Source organism: Myxine glutinosa, chromosome 1 (assembly GCF_964187855.1).
Source record: "Myxine glutinosa chromosome 1, kmMyxGlut1.1, whole genome shotgun sequence".
NCBI lineage: Eukaryota > Metazoa > Chordata > Myxini > Myxiniformes > Myxinidae > Myxine > Myxine glutinosa.
This window is the reverse complement of record NC_136261.1, coordinates 258369249-258387988: the sequence shown is the minus strand read 5'-3', so window position 1 is coordinate 258387988 and position 18740 is coordinate 258369249. Positions and strand designations below refer to the sequence as shown.

The following is an 18740-nucleotide window of genomic DNA, read 5'->3' as shown; positions in this document are numbered from 1 at the left end:
TGAACACAAATAAATCGAACTATTCCGGAAGTGTACGAAGTTGGTAGTATGGCTTCTTCTTCCTGTTCGGCATCACACTTAACGCAGAAACGCGATGAACGCCACATTCACCAGCATATATTTAACGAAAAGGTGATGAATCCACTTCCTCCCCTTCCTCTCCTGCCTCCCCTCCTCCCCCCTTCCCCCCCTCCCCCATCCTCCTCTCCTCCTCTCCCCCCCTTCCCCCCTCCGCCTCTTCCGCCTCGCCCACTTTCCCCCCATCTCCCCATCCCCCCTATCCCCCTTCCCCCCTATCCCCAAATCCCCCCCCCCATCCCCTCCTCCCCCACCTGGCAATGCCGGGTACTTCTGCTAGGTGCTTTTAACTAGCTTCTACCTAGGTTCTGCTAGGAGCTAATTTTGCTTGATAGTGCCTAAGCCTTTTAAAATTAATGACAGTTATATACAAGTATACATTCGCATAAATAAATACAAAACAATCACCAGACATTTGAACACAAATAAATCAAAGAATTCTGGAAGGTTTTGAAGTTGGTAGTATGCTTCTTCCTGATCGGCATCACACTCAACTCAGAAACGTGATGAACTCCACATTCACCCACCAGCATATATATGAACCCCCTTCCTCTCTTGCCTCCCTCCCCTCCCCCCTTGCCTCCCCCTCCACACTTTCCTGCCTCTCCCTCCCCCTTCCCCCTCCCCCCCTTTATCCCCCTGCTCCACCCGCCCCTCCCCTTCCTCCCCCCTCCTTTCCCGCCCGGCAACGCTGGGTACTTCTGCTAGTTATGAATAAATTAACTTTCTTATTATCCTGTCAGTTGGTGTGAATTAAATTTGGTTATTGTTTGCAGAGCTAAAGTTTATGATGACAATTTTAAGGGGGAACTGTAAGAAATAATTTGAACGAAATAGCATGTAATTAATTGAGGTGTAATGTAATTAATAGCATGTAATTAATTGATTTTAAAATATCTGAATGATAAATGTTCTGTGCGAGTCACCTGAAACAACCTCCCCGCCCCCTCGCCCCCTTCTCCATCCCCCACCCAAAGAATAACCATTATAACCTTAATCGTGATGTATTACGCCAGTGGTGACATATATACGGTATATACAGTGCCGACAGAAAGTCTACACCCCCTTTCAAATTTTTCACCTTTTGTTGCCTTATCGCCTGGAATTGTATTGCATTAAATCAGACATTTTCCACCTTTATTTATACATCGTAATCCACAACTTACAAGTGAAAAAAACAAGTTCTACAAATTTCAGCAAATTAATTAAAATACAAAACTAGAATATTGTCGTGCAACCGCCGAAATTAATATCTGGCGGTCGCGGATGCCGATCGCGAAGGCTTTAACTTCCGAGGCGAAAACTCATTGGCGGATTCCAAAACCAAAAGCACCCCAAGCGCACGGAATGGAGGGGAACGGTGAGAGCCCTGCAACCTTAACTATTAAAATCAACCAGGGTACTGCGTTCAGGTATTTGTACAAGAAAATAATACAAGGGTTTATTGTGAAAAGCAAGGACAGGAAAAAGCACGATAATAAAATAAGCTAGCTAACTTGGGATCCCACACACAACAGATATCAGAGACAAGACGAGGGGATATGAATTAATAAAAAGAACACGTTATGTTGAATCGTGAAATGTACGCGGAGCTCGGGCTTATCTGTCTCGTCGTCGTGTCCGTCCAACGCGGCTCCAAACTCCGGCGTGGAGGAATCCTCCGTCCGCCTCGCACGCCCCGCTAGGCCCAAGCCAATGCCCTCGCTGCTGCACACGAGGTCCGTGCACCAAGCTCCAATGCACCACGAGGTCCCACCGCAGGACAGCGAGCTCCACTCGGCCTACACCTCAGCCCAACTCGGGTCGGGATCTCTGAACTGCGCTGCCAGGAATCCAACTGTGATCTGCGCACTGCGAACTGCCAGGAATCTAACTGTTTGGGATCAACTGCGCTGAACTGCGAACTGCCAACTCAACTCGTGCGCACCTCAAACAAACTCGGGATCAGATCTCCGTTCCGTTCCGCCCGCTCTTGTTAATATCGATCTTCTTCGTGACGTCAGCCCTGGCACGCTGCCAACCAATCAGAGCCTCCACCGACTCGCCAGCTCACCCCGGTGCACGCCCACTGCGTCACTCTCACTCCCGTCCCCTATTCCGTGGTCATAGCACGTGCTATGCGAGGTGGATAGGCCTCTCGGAGGTGTAAATGGTGGCGGCCATTATCGGCGGTGTCCTGGCCTGATTTCCTCCTCCGTCATGCCAGGGGGAACGGCGTTATTTAGTGTTGTACTAAAGGTCCTAACTAATGTCTATCTGATCTGCAGTGCCAAAAGGGACAAAGGTTTGGCTAACCAGGTGAGACATACAAGGGCGCTACTCATTGATCCCTACACTACCTAACACACGAATCTCCTGGTAGATTCACAATTATACATCTTACCCGACAAAACGCCTACACATGAAGAACTTATTACAGGTAGTGTTCCTTACTGCGAAATCTCGAAGCATGTTACCTATTCAGCTCTATTCTGCTCTACATATCACTACCCAAATTCATAACAATATCTTGGTTGGATAAGTATTCACCCCCCTGAGTTAATACTTGCTGGAAGCACCTTTGACAGCAATTCCAGCTGTGAGTATGTTGGGACAGATCTCAACCAACTTTGCACACCTTTATTGGGCAATATTTGCCCATTCTTCTGTTCAAAACTGTTGAAGCTCAGTCAAGTTGCGTGGGGAGCGTTGATGGAGAGCAATCTTCAATTCATGCCACAGATTTTCGATTGAATTTAGGTCGGGGCTCTGACTGGGCCACTCATGGACATTTATCTTTTTGTTCCTTAGCCACTCCAGCGTAGCTTTGGCTGTGTGCTTTGGGTCGTTGTCATGCTGAAAGGTGAGCATCCATCCCAATGTCAGCTTTCTTGCAGAGCGCAGCAGGTTTTCCTCCAGGATTTTTCTGTATTTTTCTCCATCCATTTTCCCTTCTATCCTGACAAGTTCCCGAGTCCTTGCTGATGAGAAACATCCCCATACCACGGTGCTGCCGACTACCATGCTTTGCCGTAGGGACGGTGATTTTTGGGTGATGTGCTGTGTTGGGGTGGCGCTGCCATGATGCTGCCACATTTTCTACTCTTCATTGCTTTTATCGCTTCCTCAACTTGCTTCTCAGTTATCGTCTTTGCCGGGCCTAAAACTGGGTTACTCTCTATGTTGCCATCCCATTCATTCTCTGCATTCAACAGCATTTCCATATATCTCTTCCATCTTCCTTTAATTCCATCTGGGTCCACAACGATTTGTCCCACTTCATCCTTCAAGCAACTCACCCCCATCACATCGCACCTCTCTTTCCCTATCTGCTTTGCAATCCTGAATACCGCTCTCTGACCCTCTTCCGAATCCAAGCATTCTCCGAACATTTTCCTATATGCCTCCTGCGCCTTTTCTCCCTCTTTCTTTGCAACCTTCTTGGCCGCATTATAAATTTCGTGCTCTGCCTCTTCTGCCCCCGTACCCTTCGCCTTCTGCCACTCCATGAACTTCTTCCTCTTCTTGTCAATCCTCTTTCCAACTTCATCATCCCACCACCATGTTTCCGAGTGCCTCGGTGGTCCTTTTGTCCATCCACATACCTCACCAATGGCTCCCAACAGACTATCTTTCATTGACATCCAACCACTTTCAAGCTCAACCACATCATCCTCTACCATACTCAGCCTCTCTTTTATTGCCTCCCTCACTGTCACCTCTTTCAACCTCCACACCTTCATTCTCGGTAGGTACTTTTCCCGCCGAGCTCTCTTCGCACCTTTCACCCTTATGTCGCAGACAGCCAAGTGGTGCTGTGAAACAGCGTCCTCCCTCGGGATCACCTTTGTGTCCCGGAGGTGCCCCCTATCTCGCCTATGCACCATCAGGTAGTCAACGGTTGTCGTCGACCCACCTGATGTGTATGTAACAAGCTTATTAACCGCTTTCTGCAACTGAGCATTACAAATCAACAAACCAGCTCCATCGGCAAACTCCAAAATCCTTTCACCTTCCTCCATTGCTCACACCATATCCGTAACCCCCATTAACTCCCTCAAAACCGTCTATTCTTCTCCTGATCTCCCTGTCATTGTCCCTACACCCCCACGACAATATATAGATACAGTGCATTCAGAAAGTATTCAGACCCCTTCACTATTTTTCACATTTTGTTATGTTGCAGCCTTATACACTCAATGTATATACCTTATACACACAATCAATACCCCATAATGACAAAGAGAAAACAGGCCGACGTGGTGTGGTGCTGACCGGGCCGACGTGGTGTGGTGCTGACCGGGCCGCCGTGGCGTGGTGCTGCCGGGGCCCCCGCAGCCGTGATGACCCCCCACCCCCCCCTACCCCCAGAATTTCCATGTTTTAAACGTTTCCCAGTGTGTACCCTGGATTAGAATAGGTACACCGTATCCCTACGTGTCGTAAGAGACGACTAAGGGGGTTGGCGTCAGGAAGGGCATCCGGCCATAAAAACATTGCCTCAAAAAGAGAACCATGACGATTACAACTACATATGGGCAGGTACAGCCCGAAGTGGAGATCGGTTTCTGTGGTTTGGGACATGGAATGTAGGGACAATGACAGGGAGATCAGGAGAAGTGGTGGAAGTATTGATCAGAAGAAGAGTGGACATATGTTGTGTGCAAGAGATGAGATGGAAGGGAAGTGGTGTGAGAATGGTGAAGGGTAGGCAGGGACAGAAATACAAGTTTGTGTGGCAAGGGTGCCTGGAGGGCGTGAATGGTGTTGGTGTCCTGTTTTCTGAGGAGTTTGTAGACAGTGTGGTGAGTGTGACTAGAGTGAGTGATAGGTTGATGATGGTGAAAATGATGATTGGAAAGCTCTTGGTGAACGTCATCTCGGGATATGCTCCGCAGGTTGGTCGGAGCGATGAAGAGAAGGACAAGTTCTGGTGTGCGATAGAGAAGCTGATGGAAAACGTGAAAGATGAGGAAGTTGTTGTGGTAGGAGGAGACCTAAATGGACATGTGGGAAGGAATATGGATGGTTTTGAGGGAGTTCATGGGGGTTACGGATATGGTGTGAGAAATGGAGAAGGTGAAAGGATTTTGGAGTTTGCTGATGGAGCTGATTTGTTGACTTGCAATACTCAGTTCCAGAAAGAGGATAATTAGCTTGTTACATACATGTCAGGTGGGTCGACGACAACCGTTGTCTACCCGATGGTGCGTAGGCGAGATAGGGGGCACCTCCGGGACACAAAGGTGATCCCGGGGGAGGAGGCTGTTTCACAGCACCACTTGGTTGTCTGCGACATAAGGGTGAAAGGTGCGAGGAGAGCTCGGCGGGTGAAGTACCAACCGAGAATGAAGGTGTGGAGGTTGAAAGAGGTGACAGTAAGGGAGGCATTAAAAGAGAGGCTGAGTAGGGTCGAGGATGATGTGGTTGCGCTTGAAAGTGGTTGGATGTCAATGAAAGCTAGTCTGTTGGGAGCCGTTGGTGAGGTATGTGGATGGACAAAAGGACCACCGAGGCACTCGGAAACATGGTGGTGGGATGATGAAGTTGGAAAGAGGATTGACAAGAAGAGGAAGAAGATCAAGGAGTGGCAGAAGGCGAAGGGTACGGGAGCAGAAACAGCAGAGCATGAAAGTTATAAGGCAGCCAAGAAGGCTGCAAAGAAAGAGGTAGCAAAGGCGCAGGAGGCATGTAGGAAAATGTTCGGAGAACGCTTGGATTCGGAAGAGGGTCAGAGAGCAATATTCAGGATTGCAAAGCAGATAGCGAAAAAGAGGTGTGATGTGATGGGGGTGAGTTGCTTGAAGGATGAAGTGGGACAAATCGTTGTGGACCCAGATGGAATTAAAGGAAGATGGAAAAGATATATGGAAATGCTGTTGAATACAGAGAATGAATGGGTTGGCAACATAGAGAGTAACCCAGTTTTAGGACCGGCAGAGAAGATAACTGAGAAGGAAGTTGAGGAAGCGACAAAAGCAATGAAGAGTGGAAAAGCGGGAGGGCCGACGGGAGTTGTGGGAGATATGTTGAAGGCAGCAGGAATTTGGGGTGTGAAGAGAATGACAGAGATCTGTAATCTGGTGGTGAAAGAAGGCCGCATTCCAGTGGATTTGGAACTGAGTACCCTCGTCCCTCTATACAAGGGGAAAGGTGACCCTCTAGAGTGTGGCTCGTACCGAGCGATAAAGTTATTGGAGCATGGAATGAAGGTATTGGAAAGGGTGTTGGAGAGGAGGATAAGGAAGAAAGTGAAGATCGACGAAATGCAGTTTGGATTCATGCCAGGAAGAGGAATGACAGACGTGCTTTTTGTTGTGAGGCAGTTGCAGGAGAAGTACATGGAGAAGAGGAAGAAGTTGTTTCTTGGGTTTGTTGATCTGGAGAAAGCATTCAATATGGTTCCACGCAAAGTATTGACATGGGCAATGAGGAAGTTAGGAGTGGAGGAATGGTTGATCAGAGTAGTGATGGCAATGTACAAAAGAGCGCGCACAGCTGGAAGGACGAAGGACGGGAACAGTGGTGAGTTTGAGGTGAAGGTGGGAGTGAATCAGGGGTCGGTACTAAGTCCACTACTATTTGGAGCTGTGATGGAGGTGCTGGCTCAGAACGTAAAGGAGGGTTTACCGTGGGAGTTGTTGTATGCAGATGATCTGGTGTTGATTGCGGAAAGTATGGATCGACTGAAGGAAAAGATGAACAAGTGGAACGAATGTATGGAGACAAAAGGTCTGAAGGTGAATATCGGAAAGACGAAGGTGATGGCAAGTGGGAAAGCATGTGGTGAGGTGGAAAGAACTGGGAAGTGGCCCTGTGTTGTGTGCAGGAAGGGTGTCGGAGTGAACTCCATTCAATGTGCGCTGAGTGGGTTCATCAAAAATGTAGTGGTCTGAGCGTCATTAACCAGTGTGGCAGCTACATTCAAATATAAGGTGTGCACAGATTGAGCTGCAGATGGAGGAAATGTTGAGTTGGATCTTGGAGACGGCGTGAAGCTGGAAGGTGTGAAAACATTTTGCTACCTCGGAGACATGCTGACTGGAGAAGGTGGATCAGACTCGGCAACGGTTGTTGGAGTGAGATGTGCATGGAAGAGGTTTCGGGAACTGAGTGGCATGCTGATGAGGAGGGGAGTGGCGTTGAAGCTGAAGGGAAAGGTGTATGCTGCATGTGTGAGAAGTGTTATGATTTATGGGAGCGAGACATGGGTAATGAACGTCGAGCAGCAACGAAGGTTGGAAAGGGTGGAAATGCGAATGGTTCGATGGATGTGCGGAGTGTCGTTGAGAGAGAGGAAGACAAATGATGAATTGCGAAAAATGATGGGAATACAGCCTGTGATTGATGCTGTGAAGAGGAACAGGTTGAGATGGTTTGGTCACGTGTTGAGGAAGGATGAAAGTGACTGGTTGAGAAGAGTGATGGAAATGAATCTAGAAGGAAGTAGAGGACGGGGAAGACCGAGAAAGACCTGGCTAAAGATGGTGGAAGAAGAAATGCGGGCAAGGGGGTTAACAAGGAAAAATGCAGAAAATATGGCAAGATGGAGAAGATTGTCATGGGGACAGCAAGGCTAACCCCCCGCTCTCGCAGGGAAAATGGCCTTAAAATGCATGTTGTTGTTGTTGTTGTTGTTGTTGTGTATCTCGAGCCCGTCGACGTACTTAGGGGGGTTAAACCCTTCTCCCCCTCGAGCTTCGAGTCCCCGAGGCCGCTACCCACTTTGCACTCGTGGGGGGCGGATTGCTGAGCAATTCCAGCCGCCAACCCTGTAGCGAGCGTGCGGAAGGGTCTCTGGTCACATACCCAAGTACCATCGATACACACGCCGCCCCGAGGATGGGGGCTGAACCTCACACGAGTTACGCTGGTCTGATACGCCCGAGCGGTTTGCGTGTCACGTAACTCGTGCCGTTAATTATTACTGACCCGATCGAATGGTTTTATTTCGTGCAATGCGAGGCCAATTGGGAAAAGACGTGAATGGCCAAATGGAAGCAAAGAACACAGGTTTATTACATTTTGTACAATGATCAGAACACAGAGACACAGGGCAGAAACTTAACCGTCCTTAAGTTAATGTCCCAGACAAGGGCCCTCTCACTCACGCGGGGAAAAGGATGAAGAAGAGGACGCACTCACAGCATGGCCGCTCCGTGCAGTTCGCCCCGGACAGCTCGCTGGGCGTTCGCTTCCCTTTGTGATGTTCGTAGCCAGGACGTCGGCCTCGGTCGTGCCCGCACGGGAATCCGCCCAGCGTGTCCCAAAGTTAACGAGGTAAACGCGCACGTTCAGGGAGCCCAGGCAGGGAGATCGTTGGAGTCTAGGGCCCCGGGAGAGATCGTCCTGCGAGAGCATTTATAACAGGGGCAGCTGAGAGCAGGGGCAGAGAGCGCTGAGAGCTTCAGTATCCCGGGACAGAGAGTTCGTGCTTTGACTTAGACTTCGACCTCGAGAGCAGAGAGAGCTTGTGCTTCGACCACAGAGCAGAGCGAGTTCGAGGCCCCGGGGCCGGGTTTTATAGCCCCCCCCCCCCCAGAGTTCCACCAGAATGTTCCAAGCACCTCCCTTGGCCGCCGTTGCTGGGCACTCCCCTTTAGCTCCCATTGGCTGCCGTTGTTGGCCACTCCCCTTTAGCTCCTCCCTCGGGCCTCTTGGACTTGTTCCAGGCCCAGCACGTGGCATTCCAGGCCCAATGAGGCCTACCCTTACTTACCTGCATCAACGCATACTAACACTGGGAAGGAGACTATACTTAACATTTAATAAGAAATAACTGAACTAAAGCGAGGCTACATGTTGTGGTGCAACTAACTAAAACGGTGGTTGCCTTTATTCTCAAAACCACAACAATATATATTGTTACGGTTTTCCGCCGCCCTTCCTACCTTTACCAAGGGGAGATTAAGCCCCTTGTTCTTTCTGGGCCGGCATAACCGAGACTTGAAACGCCCCTCCCGGGCAAACGCAAGGTAGGGTTTCGGGACAAGTCTCGCACGTACCTAAATACCTGTGCCGTCGCAGAAGCGGGGGATCAAGCCTCCCCCGCTTTGGGTACACCTTCTCCTCACTCTCCTCTCCAATCGCGCCTCACACTCCTCTCCAATCGCGCCTCACACTCCTCTCCAATCGCGCCTCACACTCCTCTCCAATCGCGCCTCACACTCCCCTCCAATCGCTCCTCACTCTCCTCTCCACTAGGTAACTGCACTGACCACGTGGTACGCAATCCGCTCGGTGTACCCAAATTACACGTGGCATTACACCATTTCTGGATCTGATGACTTGCCAGGAACCATTTTGTAAAAATGAATGTGCAGCATCTAACTCAATATGTCGAAATGTCACATACATCCATGCCCGTGGGACTCCCATGAGTGACCCCGCTAGTATATACATATATATATATATACATACACACACACACACACACACACACACACACACACACACACACACACACACACACACACACACACACACATGCATACATACATGTACACACGCGATGGCATTGCAATCTTTCCCTCACTGATGAACGTATTGTTACAGATCGCGGTTTAGATGTTATGATGACCGAGCGGTTTGGTATTACCGCGACCTAACAGGATCCCCGACTCACCCGATTCACCCAGAACGTTGGCCGGATCGCACCGCAGCTAGTCAATGAGGGAAAAGACGAAAACGACGCAATGCAAAGAGGAAAACGAAGGCAAAGAAAGGTTTGGAAATACTACTGAATTTATTGACTATTTACACACAAGCAAAAAGAAAGCAGTCACGTTTATTTACAAGCACATAAGACGCAGGTGACACAGGGAAAATACTAGCTTATACAGACTTAATTAACCCAGGACAGAACAAACAGAACAAACTCACGTACCCAAGAAGGGTGGAAAGGCAGGAGGTGGATGGCTGGAGGGAGAGGAAAGTCCAAGGGGGTCCTGCAGCTCAACCGGCGCGTTTAGCAGCCGCCGTTCCTTTACGGCCCTGCTCCAAACCGCCGTTCAGGCCCCCACGCTGCTGTTGTGGCTGCTGTGTACGTTGCGTGCTTTGCCAGGCCTTGTCCGACTTGTCTGGTCCAAACCCTCAACTCGTTCTTGGTCCACTCACTCTTTACCACCGACTCCTCACCGCAACCAACGCAACCAACTGACCACCACCACCGACTCTCTCTCTTGGTGACCAACTCAACCAACTGACCACCGACTCCACTGACTGACTCCTCACGACTCTCCCCTGGCAACCGACTCACGACTCACTTGCGTGCGCGCTTTTATAACGCCTCCGGCGATTAAGCCGCCGGCCTTCAGGACACGCCCATCGGGGTGCTCACCTCGGCCCTGGTTGGTCGCGCGACCCTCTGGCTCCGCCCTTGATGACGACGGGCGGGCACGCCTTTCTTCTCCGATTCGAGCACATGGTCAATGGTGGTTATTGGAGGGGAGGTAATTCGGCAATCGAGGCCCGGCAATGACGGAAGGGGGTGTAAAAGGAAATGGAGATTTTGGGGATGGGAAGGAAAGGGGATCTATTCTCTTTCACTGGTGCAATGGAGTACTTTAATTAATGGGAGACACAGCCTTACTCTAAAACACAGAATAAGAGATAACTATCAACAGGGGTATTCTATTATTTGGCTGATGTGTATGCTTGTGGACTAATTATGGGATGCCCTTTCACCTTTACACAGCTCCGGAGGTAGGGGGGCGCAGAATAAACAATAATAATAATAATACAGCACACAATCAAAAAAATACAGTCCTCATCTCCGCAACACTGCACCCTCCTCCTCTTAGGCACGTCCCGGGCCTACAACTTTTATTTTTAGTGTGACACGTAGGTGTAGTTCCCTCTATTTTTAACCTGACCCTGAGTGCGACAGTTTTAAAACAAATAAATGTGTCCCGCTGCTCCATTGCACCCTGCCTAACAGACTTACGCCCACAGTTAACCGAATGGCGGAATGGTCTTCAAACTATACACTGACGGTGGGAAGCATTATTTACAATGACGCTATTTTTATTTACAAAACTAACGCAGGACCTGTGATTGTTCTTTCTGGGGGGGAGACAGTCTGCTCTGCATCGACGCACCATGAAAGCACCCAAAAACGCACCAATACACACCCAAGCACCAATCGGTGCAGTCACCATTGTTCATCAGTGTTCAATCATAAAAAATAAATCAACAACCCCTAACCCTGCAGGTGATCTCTTGCTCTTCGGCTCCCTCTGCTGGTTATTATTATTTGGTCTTCCAGATGTTGTCATTCTTTTGCTTTGCTTACTGGCGGCCTATTTTCAATAAAGTGTGCCCAATGTGTCCTTTTTATTTTCTTTATTTATGGCCCACAGGGCCGACTACGTGTGGTTCACCTGTGGGGCATCGGTGCCCTGTGGCCAAGGTCCGCCAGCAAGATTTCGGGCCCTCATGGCCGGTTCCAGCAGAGGGGCCATGCCCCAACCCATGGGGTCCATAAATGGTGCTCGGCCACAGGCATGTGGTCCATAATGTGGTGCATCGATGCAGACAGCTGGTTCTGGGAATTTCGGGCGCACAATGGCCGACCCACGCACGCTCCCCTCGGCACCCAATGGCGCACAGGTCATGTGGGAGACAAAAGGGGAAAGACAATTGAGCGAGGGGTAAGGTCACAAGGGTACACATCAATAAGGCAATGCAAGGCGAAATGCGTACGGAGGGCGAAGTGAGAAAGCTCGTCCCTACCGTACGTCACCCCCCTGTCACCTACCCTACCCTTGCCCTTACCCCATATGTACAAAAATCTACACGTTTACAAATTCGTCACTACTGTCACGTCTTCCCCATATTTCCCCTATACCAAATTCGTCTCCACAATCCCTCTACTTCAAAATTTGCCATCACCAAATTCATCATCAATCCTCATAAGGAGGCAGAGATGGAACATCAAAGCACAATGTCACACCCACGTCATGATGCGTCTCACAATCCAAACATTTGCACAGTAAAAATAATTAAACATGGCATGGTGCGGAGTACCTGTCACCTCAGGTGAGTGGATGCAGATGGTGCGAGGAGACTTCATCCTAACTACTTTCTAAATGACATTAACACACTTTACACTACCCGGGGTCTTTCCCTGCCAATCCATTGGCCAACTTACACTATGGGTTCTAAAAACCAATTCCCATTGACCAAACTGTGGTGCTTCTCAATTTGGGGTCTCACTCCCCCGATTCATCTCCCGGTGCCCTCGCACAATTTCTGGGCTGCGACGTGTAGCTCTCCCAGCAGGTCTACCCACCTGCACACCTCCACCACTGCAGTTGCCACCCGAGCTTACCTAGCTCCTCACCCTAACCTAACTAACTGGGGAAGGCCCTCTCCTGGCTCTGTCACCCCTTGGTGCCCTCTGGCACTGGGCTACCCGGGTCCGTCCTCCGGATCCTCGGGCTCCATCCACAACTACCGGCTCCCAGAGCCCACCTGCGGCCTCACCTGGCCGACATCCTCACAGTGGTGGAGTGCCCAAACCAACTACACACACTAACAGGCTACACGCCCAGCCATTTCCACAACACTAATGCACCCATCCAAAGACCATTCTTTCACCCGCACCACAGATGCCAATATCCAACCACAATTTACCTGTACCCTCTACCTAACACTTACACTACCCGCCCCGGGTATCCGTGATGGGGGTCCACTCTTCCCCCATTCACACCTTCGCACCATCCACTCCACTCCACAATTTCCACCATACTCACTCCACGACCATCCATTCCAATACTCCATTTATTCCACACTACCATTCTCCATACCTGCTGTTGCACACCTGTGCCCTCACACCTGGTGCCACCTGCATCCTCCTTTCTTCCTGGACCATTTGGTCAACACAACACGCAATCACCACTACTCCCTCATACACTGCTCCACACACCTGTTCAGTTGCACCCCTGGGCAATCACACCTGTTCAATTCTCAACCACACGGCATCATCTCAGCTAACTACTCCCCTCTGAAACTTGCGCTTCCCAGTCGTCCCTTAAACTATTGCGCTCCCACGTCATTATAATCCACACTAATCTACCTGCGTCCCCACTACAGGTATCAGTCACTAACTAACCTTAACGTTACCTAATGTCAATCTCTTCTAGATCCCTACACACAATATAACCTAACCCACCCGGGATAGTTTTCACTGCCATACACCCCATAAACTATAGCGCATTTGCCCCACTCTGTGAGGGATGATGGATTTGCCATCCCACCACATCGGGGGTCTCTCCCTATAAATTTTGTTCGTCCAAATTCAATAAACCAAAAATTTGCCATTTACTGCTAATCACCATACCATCATCAAATTTTGCTTTTTTTTCTTCTAATTTCGGGGCCAAAACACTATCCTCATCACCCGTCTACTTATTAGGTCCTCTCGGTGCGCCGTGACATCATTAAACTCGGTTCGTAAAGCCGAGCAATGAATTCGGGTGGTTTGGTCGCCTGCAGGTTGAATCCGTCCGGCTTTCGGTTCAAGGGAGGTGGTTTGGTTGGACCGAGGGCTCCACGCACCATCTCGGCGCGGCACCTTGCGGTCCCGGGCCCGATGGCTCAATCTCCCCCGGTCGGAACCCCGTCCCCACGAGGGGGCACCGTTCCGCTTCCTCCCACTCGCCCTCGAACCGGACCGGTCGCCTCGCCCGACAAAGCCCGGACTCGACCGTGCGGGGCGGGGCCAAGCCCGAATCGGCAACGACGCTTCGAAGAGAAGCGACGCAGCATCGACCCGCGCCGGGCCTCGCACCCAACAAAGCACCCCGCGCCCCGAGTGCTCGCATCGGCTATCCGTCGCCCTAACCACTAACCCGGTTACCGTCGATGCTTTACTTGCATGCTCACACGCATACGCTACCCCTTTCACCCTCACAAAACCTGGCGTTCCAACGCCGTCCGTACATTCCACCAACGCTCTCCCTGTTACACACCACACCTCTCGCGCACACTCTTGCGCACACCTCTCCTCCATTACGTCCTCCGTAACACTCACCATGGGCGTGCACTCTGGCATCCACCCACTAACGCGCTCAGATGGGCTCTCCCACACCCGCGCTACCGCCAGCCCAGGTGTGCTTCCTCGCACACCCTCTACCATTCCAAGCGTGCATTCTCGCACCCGCTCCACCACCAACTCACTCCTCGTGTCACTCTCACCCTCACACGTACACTCCGTACACCCCGACGTGCATTCTCGCTCGCACTCGGTTTCACTCCCACACTTTATAACACACCCACTCGCCGACGCACACTTTTTCCTCACACGCGTGCCATTTTTACTCACACGGGACCCTTCACCAACGCCCGGATGCCTCCTCGATCCCAAGCGCGCGAAAATTATTTTGTCGCCAAACATCCTCTTACAAAATCTCCCCGCACAATACACAACAGCACGTCTCACCTTCGGGGTTCTTCTTCCTCCCTGCACCAAAACCTGCAAACTTCCATTTGGATTAGCGAGTACATCATCATGATTTGAGCAGGGACTTTGTACATTTTCCATTTCTCCCTGCAATTCCCGGGCTACCTCCGTCATTTCTTCAATTTTAATTCCCACTTCTGCTTTTTCTTTACTCACCTCGACGACCGTTGGCTTTAATAAAATTCCGTTTACCTCATCGGTCGCCGGTTTTTTCAAACCCCGTGTCGCGATTTCTACCCCTGTCATTGTACCCGCGCTTTCCTCCACTTCGCTCAACCAGCGCTTCTCAACCCGCGTTACCTCCTCGTGCACCCCTGGGACCCTTTCGCCCAACTTGCGGTCTCTGTCCTCCATCATTTTTTTATTATCCCTTTTTGCCTCTGCTATCCGTTTTTCCACTTCACACCTGGATTCCTCCCTCAATTTTTCCAGATCACACCCGGATTCGTCTGACATGGCGTCCCTCTTCCAATTATACATTGACTCTTCCATAGAGGCCCTCATTTGTGCCATAAATTGCTCCATGAGGGCCTGCATTTGGGCCATCCCTCCCACTTGTGCAGCGGGTGCGACCGCCGCTGCCCCAACCTCGTGCGCAAGAGCGCCATTTTGTGCGCCTGATACCCCCTCAACCGCCTCCTCATTGCTCTCCTCCTCCCTTTCTTCCCCGAGGTCCTGGGTCGATTCTACCCCGTCTATCTCTCCCACCGGCATCCCGTCGCCTTGACCAGCCATGGCGCGATTTCAAAATTCGGGTTTTGCTTTAAAACAAAACAAATTTCGTCCGCTCCAAATTTTGACCAAATTTTTTCTAGATGTTTTAAAAATTTGGTTCGGGCCCCGAATCTCACTCCCAGACACCAATTGTTACTCTAATGGTACAATTGGTGTTCCAAAATTTGGGCCTAACAAATTTAGTCCCAGGTCCGAATCCAACTCCTGACAACCAATTGTTACAGATCGCGGTTTAGATGTTATGATGACCGAGCGGTTTGGTATTACCGCGACCTAACAGGATCCCCGACTCACCCGATTCACCCAGAACGTTGGCCGGATCGCACCGCAGCTAGTCAATGAGGGAAAAGACGAAAACGACGCAATGCAAAGAGGAAAACGAAGGCAAAGAAAGGTTTGGAAATACTACTGAATTTATTGACTATTTACACACAAGCAAAAAGAAAGCAGTCACGTTTATTTACAAGCACATAAGACGCAGGTGACACAGGGAAAATACTAGCTTATACAGACTTAATTAACCCAGGACAGAACAAACAGAACAAACTCACGTACCCAAGAAGGGTGGAAAGGCAGGAGGTGGATGGCTGGAGGGAGAGGAAAGTCCAAGGGGGTCCTGCAGCTCAACCGGCGCGTTTAGCAGCCGCCGTTCCTTTACGGCCCTGCTCCAAACCGCCGTTCAGGCCCCCACGCTGCTGTTGTGGCTGCTGTGTACGTCGCGTGCTTTGCCAGGCCTTGTCCGACTTGTCTGGTCCAAACCCTCAACTCGTTCTTGGTCCACTCACTCTTTACCACCGACTCCTCACCGCAACCAACGCAACCAACTGACCACCACCACCGACTCTCTCTCTTGGTGACCAACTCAACCAACTGACCACTATTGGCCGTTGAGTAGAAGTAGAAGTCAACTTCTAACTGACTGACTCCTCACGACTCTCCCCTGGCAACCGACTCACGACTCACTTGCGTGTTTGCGTGCTTTTATAACGCCTCCGGCGATTAAGCCGCCGGCCTTCAGGACACGCCCATCGGGGTGCTCACCTCGGCCCTGGTTGGTCGCGCGACCCTCTGGCTCCGCCCTTGATGACGACGGGCGGGCACGCCTTTCTTCTCCGATTCGAGCACATGGTCAATGGTGGTTATTGGAGGGGAGGTAATTCGGCAATCGAGGCCCGGCAATGACGGAAGGGGGTGTAAAAGGAAATGGAGATTTTGGGGATGGGAAGGAAAGGGGATCTATTCTCTTTCACTGGTGCAATGGAGTACTTTAATTAATGGGAGACACAGCCTTACTCTAAAACACAGAATAAGAGATAACTATCAACAGGGGTATTCTATTATTTGGCTGATGTGTATGCTTGTGGACTAATTATGGGATGCCCTTTCACCTTTACACAGCTCCGGAGGTAGGGGGGCGCAGAATAAACAATAATAATAATAATACAGCACACAATCAAAAAAATACAGTCCTCATCTCCGCAACAGTATACATTTGGCTAAACTGCACTGACTGTCGCTATCGCAAGCTGACTAATTTGCTGCTGTATTTCAGGAAAGATATCAAGTATTTGTAGTGTACTTGGAAAGCACTATCTGAGTCCTTTGTACCATGCCATCTAATACTCCTGGCTGTTTGAATCACTGTTTTCCCATCACTCAATATATGCCATCCAGCAGATCATTAACAAAAAGAAAGAACTTTGCTGGATCTCGTTCGATCTTTTTTGATCGTTTTCTTACCTCCAGTTCTTTCTCAGACTTGAATCAAAATTATGAATTGTGTCTTTGCATTGTCGACTGTTCCATGTTTGTTTAAGCAATTCATAATAATTTCCATCTTTATGAATCCAACACTAGTCCACAAACCATCTTCAAAATTATGGATCTGTTTCCTTTTTGATTTTTTCCCCAAGATTATGTGATGGGCCTTCCCAATCAGTTTCTTGAATGTGCTGTCGCCTGGCCACGGTGTGAGTAAATATAGACCTCCACCAATTTTAATTTTGTGGTTTTTCTTGTGAGCTCAAAGTTGAACTTGTATGAGGCATTGACAATATGAAACTCTATGCCAAATTTGGCTATTCCAACTGCCCATGTTGTCCGGTTACTCTGCAGCCAAACCCACAGAAGGGACCATCGCAACACTCAGCGCTCGGTCTACGGCTGCCGCACATGTAATTAGGATTTCTCAGCAATGCTTCATTTTGTGCTGCAGCTTCCCAAATTGCACTTTTTGAGACCATTACGGTGTAATTCTGTACACAAGTGCAAAATTGGTTAACAATCTGCATTGATCTTGTTAATAACAGAATCTGCAGAAAAAAGAAAAACCAATTGTTTGTGTGTGATTGAAAGAAAGCCTAATGCTGACTTCTTTTTTTTATTAGGGATGGAAAGTGTGATTAGATAACTCTCACCTTTAAACTCACACCCATTCTTCAACCAGTTCTACAAAGTACAAAGCCCTTGGATTGGAGAGTCCTCAAGTTGCCACAGGATGGCTTTGGTGACGATAAAAATGTAATACAGAAAATAAATAAATAAAATACCCAACTCTAAATTTTTGTCCCCCGTCGCACAGCGTAGCGAAAGGGGGACTATGGCTTTCCCCTCCGTCCGTGTGTGCGTGCGGGCGTGCGTGTTTGCGTGCGGGCGTGCGTGCATGCGTAAGCGAAGGACCGCATTCGAATTTGGTGTGTGGGTGCAACCCACGTCAAAATCCAAGATGGCCGCCGCCATGTATGTCTGATGCCATGTATGTCTGAACCTTGAGATCAATATCTTGAAAAATAAGCGAAGTACCAACTTCTAATCTGGTGTGTGGGTGTATCTAGGCATAAGGAAGAACGCTATTGAAAATTGGGTCGCCACGTCAAAATCCAAAATGGCCGCCGCCATGTATGTCTGAACCTTGTGAGATGAATATCTTGAAAAATAAGCGAAGTACCAACTTCTAATTTGGTGTGTGGGTGTATCTCGGCAAAAGGAAGAACGCTTTTGAACATTGGGTCGACTCTTAAAAATCCAAGATGGCCGCCACCATATATATGTCTGAAACTTGTGAGCGAAATATCTCGAAAAAGAAGCGAAGTACCAACTTCTAATCTGGTGTGTGGGTGTACCTAGGCACAAGCAAGAACGCTGTTTAAAATTGGGTCGCCAGGTCAAAATCCAAGATGGCCGCCGCCATGTATGTCTGAACCTTGTGAGATGAATATCTTGAAAAATAAGCGAAGTACCAACTTCTAATTTGGTGTGTGGGTGTATCTCGGCATCAGGACGACCGCTATTGAAAATTGGGTCGCCACGTCAAAATCCAAGATGGCCGCCGCCATGTATGTCTGAACCTTGTGAGATGAATATCTTGAAAAATAAGCGAAGTACCAATGTCTAATTTGGTGTGTGGGTGTACCTCGGCATAAGGAAGAACGCTATTGAAAATTGGGTCGCCACGTCAAAATACAAGATGGCCGCCACCATATAT

At 49.5% G+C, this 18740-nt stretch overlaps 1 protein-coding gene across 2 annotated transcripts in view; it reads left to right on the top strand.

The window, feature by feature from the left end:
• The window catches only part of LOC137436689 (polypeptide N-acetylgalactosaminyltransferase 2), a 246484-nt gene that overhangs the window by 84214 nt on the left and 143530 nt on the right, over positions 1-18740 (top strand). The window lies entirely within an intron of this gene.